The sequence below is a fragment of the Adiantum capillus-veneris genome, chromosome 17 (assembly GCF_014529385.1).
Source record: "Adiantum capillus-veneris isolate H3 chromosome 17, ASM1452938v2, whole genome shotgun sequence".
In the NCBI taxonomy this organism is placed as follows: domain Eukaryota; kingdom Viridiplantae; phylum Streptophyta; class Polypodiopsida; order Polypodiales; family Pteridaceae; genus Adiantum; species Adiantum capillus-veneris.
The window spans coordinates 45,929,437-45,940,803 of NC_140947.1; positions in this window are offsets into that span (position 1 = coordinate 45,929,437).

The window sequence follows — 11,367 nt, forward strand, 5'->3', positions numbered from 1 at the left end:
TTGACGAGTTAGCTTGTTCCACAATCATGTTGACACTGGCAGAAAATGTTTACTTCAACGTAGTAGAAGAGACTACAGCGTATGGCGTATGGAAAAAGCTATGTGGTATGTACGAGAAACAAAGTGCTGCTTCTCAGATTTACTGGCTCAAGAAATTGGTGGATTTGAAGATGAAGGAAGGGACAACCATGTCAAATCATCTGAATGAATTTCACACAATTTTCAGCCAGTTAACAGCACACGAGATAGTCTTTCCAGATTCAGTGAAGGCTATGTTTCTCTTAATCACTTTGCCAGACAGTTGGGATACTTTTCATACAGCGTTAAGCAATTCTGTTGCGCCAGAAGGTCTTACAAGTGCCAATGTAGAAGGCAGCTTGCTCACAGAGGAAGTGAACAGGAAGAACATTGACAAAGGCAAAGGCAATAGTGCTTTGGTCGTTCGAGGGAGACAACAGTTTAAAGAGAAGAAGGGTAAGAAGGCACAAAACCGAAGTAAGTCTCGTGATTCGAAGTCAAAGGATGACATAGAATGCTACCATTGTGGCAAGAAGGGTCACATGAAGCGAGACTGTACGAAGTGGAAACAAGAAAAAGGAAAAACAAAGAGTTCTGAGCAAGATGAAAAGAAGAGTTCAGTGAAGATTGAAGAGGTGAATGTCACAAGATCTGGTTCAGACAGTGATTCTGGTATAGCAGCTGGTGACATCTTCCTTACAAGCAATCTTGATTCTGTTTTCTTGACTGCAGAGGATGGACATGCTATGAGTGATTGGATTATCGACTCAGGGGCATCTTTACATGTTTCTCCGCACAAAGAGTGGTTTACATCATATGTGGCTACTAAAGATTATGTCAGACTTGGAAATGAGCAGGTTTGTGACATACTTGGAGTGGGAGATGTGCAGTTGAAGTTTCAGAATGGCTCTTCTTTATGGCTCAAGAATGTCAGACATGTTCCAGCAATCCGAAAGAGCTTGATTAGTACAGGGAAGTTGGATGATGCGGGTTATGTGATAGTTTTTGGGAACAGCGCTTGGAAGATCTCCAAAGGTTCGATGACTGTAGCACATGGCAGCAAGTCAGGAACTCTGTACACTTTACATGTTTCAGAGGTTAAAAACCATGTAATTAATGTGATTGAGCAGCCAAGTGTGTCACTGTGGCATCGTAGGTTGGGACATATGTCAAAAAGAGGAATGGAAATATTTTCTCATTATGGTTATTTGCCTGGCTTTTCATTTCAAGATTTCGAGTTTTGTGAGCATTGTGTTTATGGTAAGCAAACACAGGAACCGCACAGATCAAAGAGGAATCGTAGGGACGAACGGTTAGCTCTTGTACACAGTGATCTATGCGGACCAATGCCTAGTTTGTCACTAGGGGGAGCAACGTACTTTTGTACCTTCATAGATGACTATTCTCGCAAAGTATGGGTTTACTTCTTGAAGCACAAGGATGAGGTGCTCAAGGTCTTTAAGACATTCTTGCAGCTGGTGGAGAATTAGAGTGGTCAGAAGCTGAAGTGCTTGAGAACTGACAATGGTGGAGAGTACGTTTCCAAAGCTTTTCAAGACTTTTGTGAAGCAAAAGGGATTAAGCGGGAACTTACTGCACCATATAATCCTTCACAGAATGGGGTTGCAGAACGTATGAATAGGACCATACAAGAGAAGGTCAGAAGCATGTTGTCAAATGCTGAGTTTCCTGATGGATTTTGGGCGGAAGCAGTGGCTACAGCAGTCCATTTGATCGACAAGTCTCCTAGTAGGGTTCTAGATAAGAGTGCAGTGGCCGAGATGCTATGGACAGGCAAGGCACCTTCGTATAAGCATCTCAGAGTCTTTGGTTGTGAAGCTTATAGCCATATTCCTAAGGAGTTTAGAAATAAGTTAGAACCAAAGAGCAAGAAGTGTATATTTCTTGGCTACGGAGAATCGGGCGAGATGGGTTACCGGCTTTGGGATCCTGAGTCCAGAAAGCTTATTCGTAGCAATCATGTGCATTTCAATGAAGCCAAGTTTCACGCTAAGCCAGAGAAGACAGAGGAGATCAGAAGAGTTGTCTTCATGGAAGATGGACCTAGTGCTAGCACATCAAGACAGCATGGTCAGGCTCAGGAACAGCCTATAGTGGCTAGAGAGGCAGAATCAGTTGTGGTGAGACGTTCTGAGCGTGTCTCCAAACCACCTGATCGTTATGTGCCATCTCTAAATTATGTCATGCTCACAGATTGCGGAGAACCATCTTGTTACAAGGAAGCATTACAAATGGTTGACTCGAAAAAATGGCAGTTGGCCATGCAGTCAGAGATGACAGCTCTGCATAAAAACCAGACATGGAAGTTGGTTAAATTACCACAGGGCAAAAAGGCTCTACCTTGTAAATGGGTTTACAGGTATAAGATCACCGCTCATGATAGTCAGCCAAAGTACAAAGCAAGGCTTGTTGCCAAGGGCTTTAAGCAAGAACAAGGCATTGACTTTGATGAAGTCTTCTCTCCAGTGGTCAAGATGACTACATTGAGATGCTTTCTTGCATTGGTTGCTATATTGGATTTGGTGTTGCACCAAATGGATGTCAAGACAGCGTTCTTGCATGGTGATTTAGATGTGGAAATTTACATGCAGTAGCCACAAGGGTTTGTTGAGAAAGGCATGGAACATTTGGTATGCCAGTTGTTAAAGAGTCTTTATGGCTTAAAACAATCACCGAGGGCATGGTACCATAAGTTCCACCAGTTTATGCTTTCTCAAGGCTACAAACGTAGTGAGTTCGATCACTGTCTATATACAAAGAAGGCTAAGGATGGCAGTTGGCTGATCCTTATTTTGTATGTGGATGACATGTTGATTGCTGGCAAACACTTGGAAGAAATTTCAGCTTTGAAGTCAAAGATGGCAAAATCGTTTGACATGAAAGACATGGGTGAGGCAAGTCATATACTTGGTATGCGCATTGAGAGAGACAGATCAAAGAAGTTGATTTGGTTATCTCAAACAGAGTATATTGACAAGGTTTTGCAACGTTTCAATATGGAGAAGGGAAAGGCATTGAGTGTTCCATTGCCACCATATGTGAAACTTAGCAAACAAGATTGTCCTGCGTTTGAGGAAGAAAAGGCTGAAATGGATAAGATTCCATATGCGTCTGCAGTGGGTAGTTTGATGTATGCAATGATTGCTACACGTTCGGATATTGAATTTGCAGTGGGAGTGGTTTGCAGATATATGTCAAATCCCGGCAAGAAACATTGGGAGGCAGTGAAAGGTATCATGAGATACTTAAAACATACATAGAGTATGCGCATATGCTATGGTAGTCAGGATTTGAGTGTCATAGGATACACTGACTCAGATTATGCAGGAGACTTGGATAAGAGGAGATCTACATCAGGCTATGTCTTTACATTGGCTGGAGGTGCCATATCATGGCGATCTCGATTACAAGATTGTGTTACGCAGTCTACTACAGAAGCTGAGTATGTTGCAGCAAATGAGGCATGCAAAGAAGCTATTTGGCTTGGTAGATTGTTTGCAGACTTGGGAATCAAAGTAGATATGCCAGAGTTATATTGTGATAGTCAAAGTGCTATACAATTGGCAAAGAATCCAGTGTTCCATTCGAAGACTAAGCATATTGATGTCAAATATCACTTCATTAGGGAAGTACTTGAAGACAAGCAGATACAACTGCTGAAGATCCACACCAAGGACAATCCTGCTGATCTACTCACAAAGGGACTTCCAGGAGAGGGCTTTGTGCATTGTCGTGAGTTATTGGGCATTGGATAGATAGCAGCCATGTAAATCTTTGTACATTTATGTTCATAGATTTACAGTTACTTAAAGTGCCACATTGGACTTTAAGTGGGAGGTTGTTGGGATTAAAGCCCAAGTGGCCTCTTATGCGGATATGGCTGGCCGCCCGCCTAACTCACTTCCCTCTAACTCTTTGTATATACTAACTTATACTTTGTGAATACTAAGATTATTGGGAGATAACCCTTCTAACAGTTCTCTGCGTACTGTACTGTGTAAGCTCACTGTGTGTGTGAGAGAGAGAGTCGACCCACGCTCTGCTCCGCGACTTCACACTCTTGGGAAGATACACACACACACTATGGGGCACCACTCGGCTTAGACAACACACCTGGCCGAGACAGGGAACACACCTCTGGAGTGAGAGGAGAGAGACTATCCACTTGCCCACTCCACACAGACACACACACACACACACACACCCAAAAAACTCAGCTCAAAAGAGGAGAATTTCTGATGTTTAGATACAATTGAGCATGGGCCAACACCAATGGGGCAAATAGCTCACACAATATGGGTAAAATAAGCCAGATACAATCACAAACTAGAGCAGAAACTTCGCTCATAGGAGAAACTTATACAGAAAAACAGAAGGAAAAGAGTGAGGAATTTGGCAAAATGGACAGCGCCATCGCGTCCGGAACGGCCCAAAACCCCAGTCTACAATGTCAAAGTGCTCAAATCCGACCTCGGATGAGCAGTTTACGGCCAAAACAGGCTCCAAAATGAGCAAAAACATACATGCGGCTGTTCCTCCTCTCTTCTCCACGTTTTTTCTGGTCTTCTCTCTCTTTTTTCAGTTCCCACACTTAGCTTTATTACTTGGGCACCCTTGGCCTTTTAGATGACCTCAAACGGACCCCGAACAGGCCAAAAACTGACCTCGCAGTGCATAGTTGTCACCTTTTTGCATCATCTGCACACCTGGCACTCAGCTTTTTTCCAATAATGCATCTCGCCACCACGTGAATTGGCCCCAAAAAGTGGTCCTAATGATGACCTTTTTGCGTAAATCTCACAAGAAAACACCCACGTTGTGTCCGTCCTCATCTGCGTGCAAATATTGACCTCGTTCGCCCTCCTGACGCCACTAGATGCCACCTGACGCACCTGCTGACCTCATGTCATCGGCCCGCGGATAGCTTCCTTGAGAAGTTTTACACGCTATAAACTCCTCATTATTGTAGAAAAACACAGTGGTACTGGTAATAGTGAAAATCGATGCACTATGTACACCCTGTCCTACTTGTACACATGTGGGCCCCACATAACCACCTGGCTAAGGAAAATGGGCAATCCTTTATTTGATGCACCATGCATGTATATTTACATATGCGCAATCCCTTGCTCCAAAAAACTCCTGACATCGGAAAGAGACTGTGATTGCGTATGTGCTGGACGTAGATTTTTTGTTTTCGAAAGATCTGATGCTTGCAATGCGCACAAGGACACGCCATCCTATCATCCATACTTTATCTACCAATGATGCAACAAATAATTAAAACACTCTCGTTGTTATAACTACACACTACTAAGTACATGACAAGCTTAAACAACCTCACATTCTCTAGCAAGGCTCGATCCCCGCACACCTCGGTCTAGAGGTGCATGGAGATTAGGACCACAGGGTAATAATCTCGTCTTTATTGGTCAATGACTATATATTAAAGTTCTCGAAGTCTGTGTGCACTTTTGAAGTCCGATTGTATTTTTTCAACTATTTTCTGCTAGCTCTAACAACCTCACATTCTCTAGCCAGGCCTGATCCCCGCACACCTCGGTGTAGAGGTGCACGGAGAATAGGACCACAGGGTAATAATTTCGTCTTTATTGGTCAATTACTATATATTAAGGTTCTTGAAGTCTGTGTGCACTTTTGAAGTCCGATTGCGTTTTTTCTACTATTAATTTGATGCTATCTCTAACTTAACCTATAATCTAACCTAACCTATAACATAACCCTAACCTAACTTAATATAACCTTACTTATAACCTAAACCTAACCTAACCGAAGTCCGTTTGTGTTTTTAGAAGTACACGAGTTATCTTCGAAGTCTGATTGCGTTTTTTCTACTATTAATTTGACGCTAGCTCTAACCTAACCTATAATCGTTATGCCTAACCTATAATCTAACATAACATAAAACCTATACCTAACTTACCTTAATGTAACCTAACTTAACTTAATGTAACCTACCTTATACCATCTACCTAACCTAACCGAAGTTGGTTTGCATTTTTAGAAGGACACGAGTCATCTTCGAAGTCCGATTGCGTTTTTTCTACTATTAATTTGACGATAGCTCTAACACTACAAGAGGTTGTGTGCTCTTGTGACGCTGTTAGCGACGGAAATACACTGGGTTTTTATAACCCCCGGCGTCTCTAAAACTGTCGCTAATAGCCCCGCTACGAGAGCGTCTCTATATGCGTCGCTATAGGCGTCGCTATATAGAGACGCTCATAGCGACGGTCATAGCGACGGTTATAGCGACGTTTACACAGAAGTCTATAGTGACGCTCATAGCGACGCTACAAAGCCATAAATAGCGACGGTTATAGCGACGCCCGAGAGAATTTTTTTTTGGTGAGAGGGCTTTGAATGCCCTGCCACCCGTCAACCATATTGTACTTGATTCACCTTTTAAAAAAAGTGCAAGGGTAGATAATAGACCCAAAATAGTCACCCACAAGACGCATTGTTTGCAAAATAGACAAGCGTAAAATTGACAATTGTACACATCATAGGCAAAATGAATTGATTGGCAAATGTAATAATGACAATTGTACAACATCATAGGCATAAAGAATTGATTGGCAAAATGAACTGCGGTGACAAATGTAATAATATACATGGTTCAAAAAGACGTATAAAATCCGTCTCATGATACATAAGCTATGAGAAACCCTAAACTAATGCTATCTAGCTACGGCTAAACTGACGTCGTCTAGTCAGACGTCTCATCACGTCCAAGCGACGTATCTGTCGGATTCTCCAAAAAAAGACAATAAGACAGCTTTCGGTAAGTATAAACATATAACGACATTTATAAAACAATACAAAAAATAGAAAAGAGTAAACCGTAATACTAAGCATGCCGCCGCGAGAACTGAGAATGTCCATCAGGGCGTTTAAGCCCTTCCTGCCTGCGTACTCGCGCTCGTACGGTGTGGGATCACGTCCTGTCATCGACCACTGTCAAAACATACAAAGATTTCATTATGTTAGAATTAAAAAACTCATAAACCCTAAACTATCGAACATAAAGAGCAATGTGAAAACACTTACAAAATCGGCCTCAAATGATGCCCATCCACCGCTCCCCAAGTGGTGCGAGCTCCCTGCCTCTACTCGCGCTCTGGCTGCATCCTTTTGTTGCTTCCACTTGTCGGGATTCTCGCGCGCTGCTTTCTTCGCATTCTTCCAATCTTCTTTGGCCAGCCAATCTGGCCTGTTCCACCCATTCTTGATTGCTTTTTGCACTTCGGAACGCTTGTGTTTGCAGTATTCGCGCATTCGAAGCTTCATCAGGTCTTCATTGAAGCGCTGATCCCGTGTTGGAAGGGGAAACTCATCATGAAGTATGCTGATGACTCTGTTTTTTAAATCACTTGGTACTTCACTCCATTTGTTTAGTATGTAGTGTCTAAACAGCTGAGAGCAAAGACCACGCATGCGCGAGATCACCTTCTTGCCATCATCATCCATGATGATGCCGCCGCTGAAGTCGATGGAGTAAGACAAGCCCTCTGGCCGGTGACGCGTGAACCTGGGTGTCCCGGCAGGGGTCTCTAGCGGCGTGTCAATGGGGGTACGGACGTCAGGTGTCTCCACCGGCGTCTGGGCCCCGAAGCGAGGAGTGTCGAGTGGGGTGGCTTCTGGTGGAGTAGGTAGAGGTGTGTAGCTTCTAGGAACAGTCAGCCGTGCAAAACCTGGCGTAGATGGCGATGCTGTGGCCGGTGTGGGGGCGGGCAAAGAAGGGGAGGGTAAAGAGCCTCGTCGAACACGAGGCGGTGTGGAGGCATCGGTGGCGGAATCCCCACAACAACCGCCACCGCCACCACTAGAGCGTCGGTGTCTAGACAAGTGTGAAGCTCGTCTCGTCGACACCGAAGCTTCGGAGCGCGCCGAATGCTCCGAAAGAGAGGGAGATGCGGATGGAGTAGGAACGCGCGATGATGCGCCAGAGCGATGACGCTCCACGTACCACTGTCTCTGCTGCGGTGACAAAGAAGAAAGAAACTCCTCATCATCCATACCTGCATTAAACACACGAATATTTAAACTTAATATTGAATGAATAGAGTAGACAATGATGCAAAGACCATTAAATACAATGACGTAATGACGCAATGAATTCAGTGATAGAAGAGGCAAGTCGAAAACTCAGAATTTTCAATCAAAAGATGTGAGCGCGAGTAAAAAAGAGCGTTATACACCATGGAAGGTACTTAGAGAGCCAGAGCTTTTACAACACGGAGCAAAATTGTTCAAATACAATATTTGTGGCTTTAAGAGATCTCTCTCTCATCCTCGCATAACTCAGCATAACTTCCTATATCTATATAGAGCTCTCCGTTTAAACACATATCCTCTGTTTCATTTTGTAGCTCCTCTGCATGCACCCCATATAGAGTAGTAGCATCTTGATGCTCGTCTGGCACCACCGCAGCGGCTTCTGATTGAGCATCTTCTCTGATCTCCTCCATTGATGCCGTTGTGATTGGCACATGGTAGCCTTCATACGTCCTTGCACTACGAGGGGCTACCTCTATGACGTACCACCAGTTTGATGTAAACTTTGTAGGATGAAATATTACTTGCCAGAGCCACATAACTTACATGAGAGCTTTCAAGCACATAACTTGTAAAAGGGGGATGTTAACTATTTACATACTTACTTGTTCACAATGCTCGGGTAGTACGAAAGTGTCTCTTAGGTCAGTCCATTTCTTAGTAGAATCCACCTCAAGAAAACCAGACTCTCCTCTACGCACAGTAGCGTTGCGACCCTCCATGATTATCTTGAACCATTGCACGTCGAACAAGTCGACAAAAAATCCTCTGTAATCGATCCTCAAAATCTCTTGCAGCGTGCCGAAGTAAGTGAGTTCCGCCACCACAGGATCTGCATCAGAGGAACGTCGTCGACTAGACTGTTCAAATTTTGCCATGATTCCACAATCTTGAGTAAAACGCTTTTTGTCGATTCGTTCCAACCTAAAATGTCGACCTTTACACCATGTTTCTGTGTATGACTTATACTACAACGAACAAAGATTATGAGTGGCCGTTCAAACGTTTATAAATAAAGTCACTTGCTAGTCGTACATTGCAAACTTACCTTGGTCGCGCAACCCCAAGAGTACTCCCACTCTTCCTCAGTCACTTCGTCACTGCATTGTTGTGCGCTTTTCAATTGGTTGTGCAACCATCTTAAGCTCATGAAGGTTGGTAGGCTCTCCAGAACCGCTGGATAGTGCATCGGTGGTCGTCTTCCCCGTCTCCACTCGATTCGTGCCCTTTGTCGCTCTTGCTTTGCATCCTCATATTGTGAAATCCACTTTTGCATCACTGGATTGTGAAGCATGCAAAATCGGTTGATTTTAGCCTCTAAATCTTCCGTCATCTTCTTCTCAATACCGAGATTGCACATGACAATCCCAGATATGCGCTCATCATCTATGGTTCACCATAGCGTGTCCCGGGCTTTATCAAATCCGTCTAGCCACTCTCCAATGTACACTAGGGACTCTGATACCAACCAACCTTCTGCCATGCTACCCTCCGGACGTGCCTTTTGATGCACATATCCCTTAAGCGTTTTCATGAAACGTTCTAAGAAGAACATCCATCTGGAATGAACTGTGCCAGCTATTTCCACCTCATCAACTATGTGAACAAGAAGATGCACCTGAATGGTTAGCATTGTAGTAGGAAAATGTTTCTCAAACATGCACACAAGCTCCGCAGCATTTAGTTTGGCGAATGGTATGGAGTCTACGTTGATCTCCTTTTGTGAGATCCATTGCACCAGCTTTGCAAGTTTGTAGATTGTGTTATGGATGTCGAGAGACAAACATCCCTCAATGGCAACCGGTAAAATAAACTGTAAAGTATGTGCAGCAATGATATTAAAGTCCACATTTTATGCAATGATATTAAAGTCCACTATGAAGGTACCTGACACATTTTATGCCAATCGTGTGACTTCAAACCGGTAAGCTTTCCTTCTTTAGTAAAACACGTTCGGAGCGAGTGCATTACGCCAGTGGGGGTCCGCAAAGATCGAATGGTCTCTTTTACTTTGCGTTCTTGGGCTCCTGTGAAAATCCATGGTGCTTCAGGGAGTTTTATCGATCCATCAGACGCTGTTTGCGGCCAATATTGCTCCATACGATCCACATTTCTAAGGTCAACTCTGGCTCCCAAAGTATCTTTGCCGGTCAGATGGTCCCATAGTAGATTACCCACATTCTTGAATATGTGCATTGGATCGAGCAAGTGATTGATCATGAGTCGGGGCCAGTATGGTAACTCGTACCATAGAGATAGTCTCTTCATCCCTGGAGGCAATCCGTCATCGCACATCTCCTTCTGCTCTAACCATGCTTGTGCAGACATCCTTGGTGGCTCTCTTCCCAAAAAGCCGTCGCGTAACACATGATTCTCTGGAAGATATGCTTGATGACCTTCGTAGATTTGCTTCTTCAGTGAGGGTGCCCTACATGCATTCAGTCTAGGTCCACATGTGACACATGCTCTGTATCCGCTTGTTTGAAGCCCTGCATGTATACACATGATAATAGATCAACTATGGGAAAAAAAAAGATTTACAGTGTCTGAGTGAGGAGTGTCAATAGATCACCTGAGCATTCTGTTAGCCCGGGATAGTCATGCATGGTCCACATTAGAATGCCGCTGATCAAAGCATTCTGTCGTCCTGTGTGTCCGCTCATATCCACCACCTCTATGCCAATCCACAATTGTTGTAGCTCTTCCAATAGTGGACGAAGATACACATCCATATTCCCCACTTTATATCACCCTGGCACAATCAAGCTTAGCCATAGGTGCCCCTTCTTCGTAGTCAACCACGGGGGAATGTTGTAGTTGACGATGACAACGGGCCATACACTGTAAGATGTTGATCTTTGACCAAATGGATTTACGCCATCCATAGCCAGGCCTAAGCGCAAATTTCGAGCTTCCCTGGCAAAATCCGACCATGTTCCATCTATATGTTTCCACGCTATGCAATCTGCAGGAATTCGTAGCACACCATCCGAAGATTTATTCTCCTCATGCCATGATGCTAGGGCGGCCATGGACTTACATTCGAAGAAATGCTTGATGCGAGGAAGTAGAGGGAAATGTCGCAGAACCTTTTGTGGAAATTTTGTCCCGTGGAGATCTACTTGATATCTTTCGGAATCACATTTCGGACACTTCTCCATGTCTATGTATTCCCCTCTGAAAAGAATGCAGTCATTAGGACAAGCGTGGATAGAATTGTAATCCATCCCCAAGTTTCGCAAAATCTTT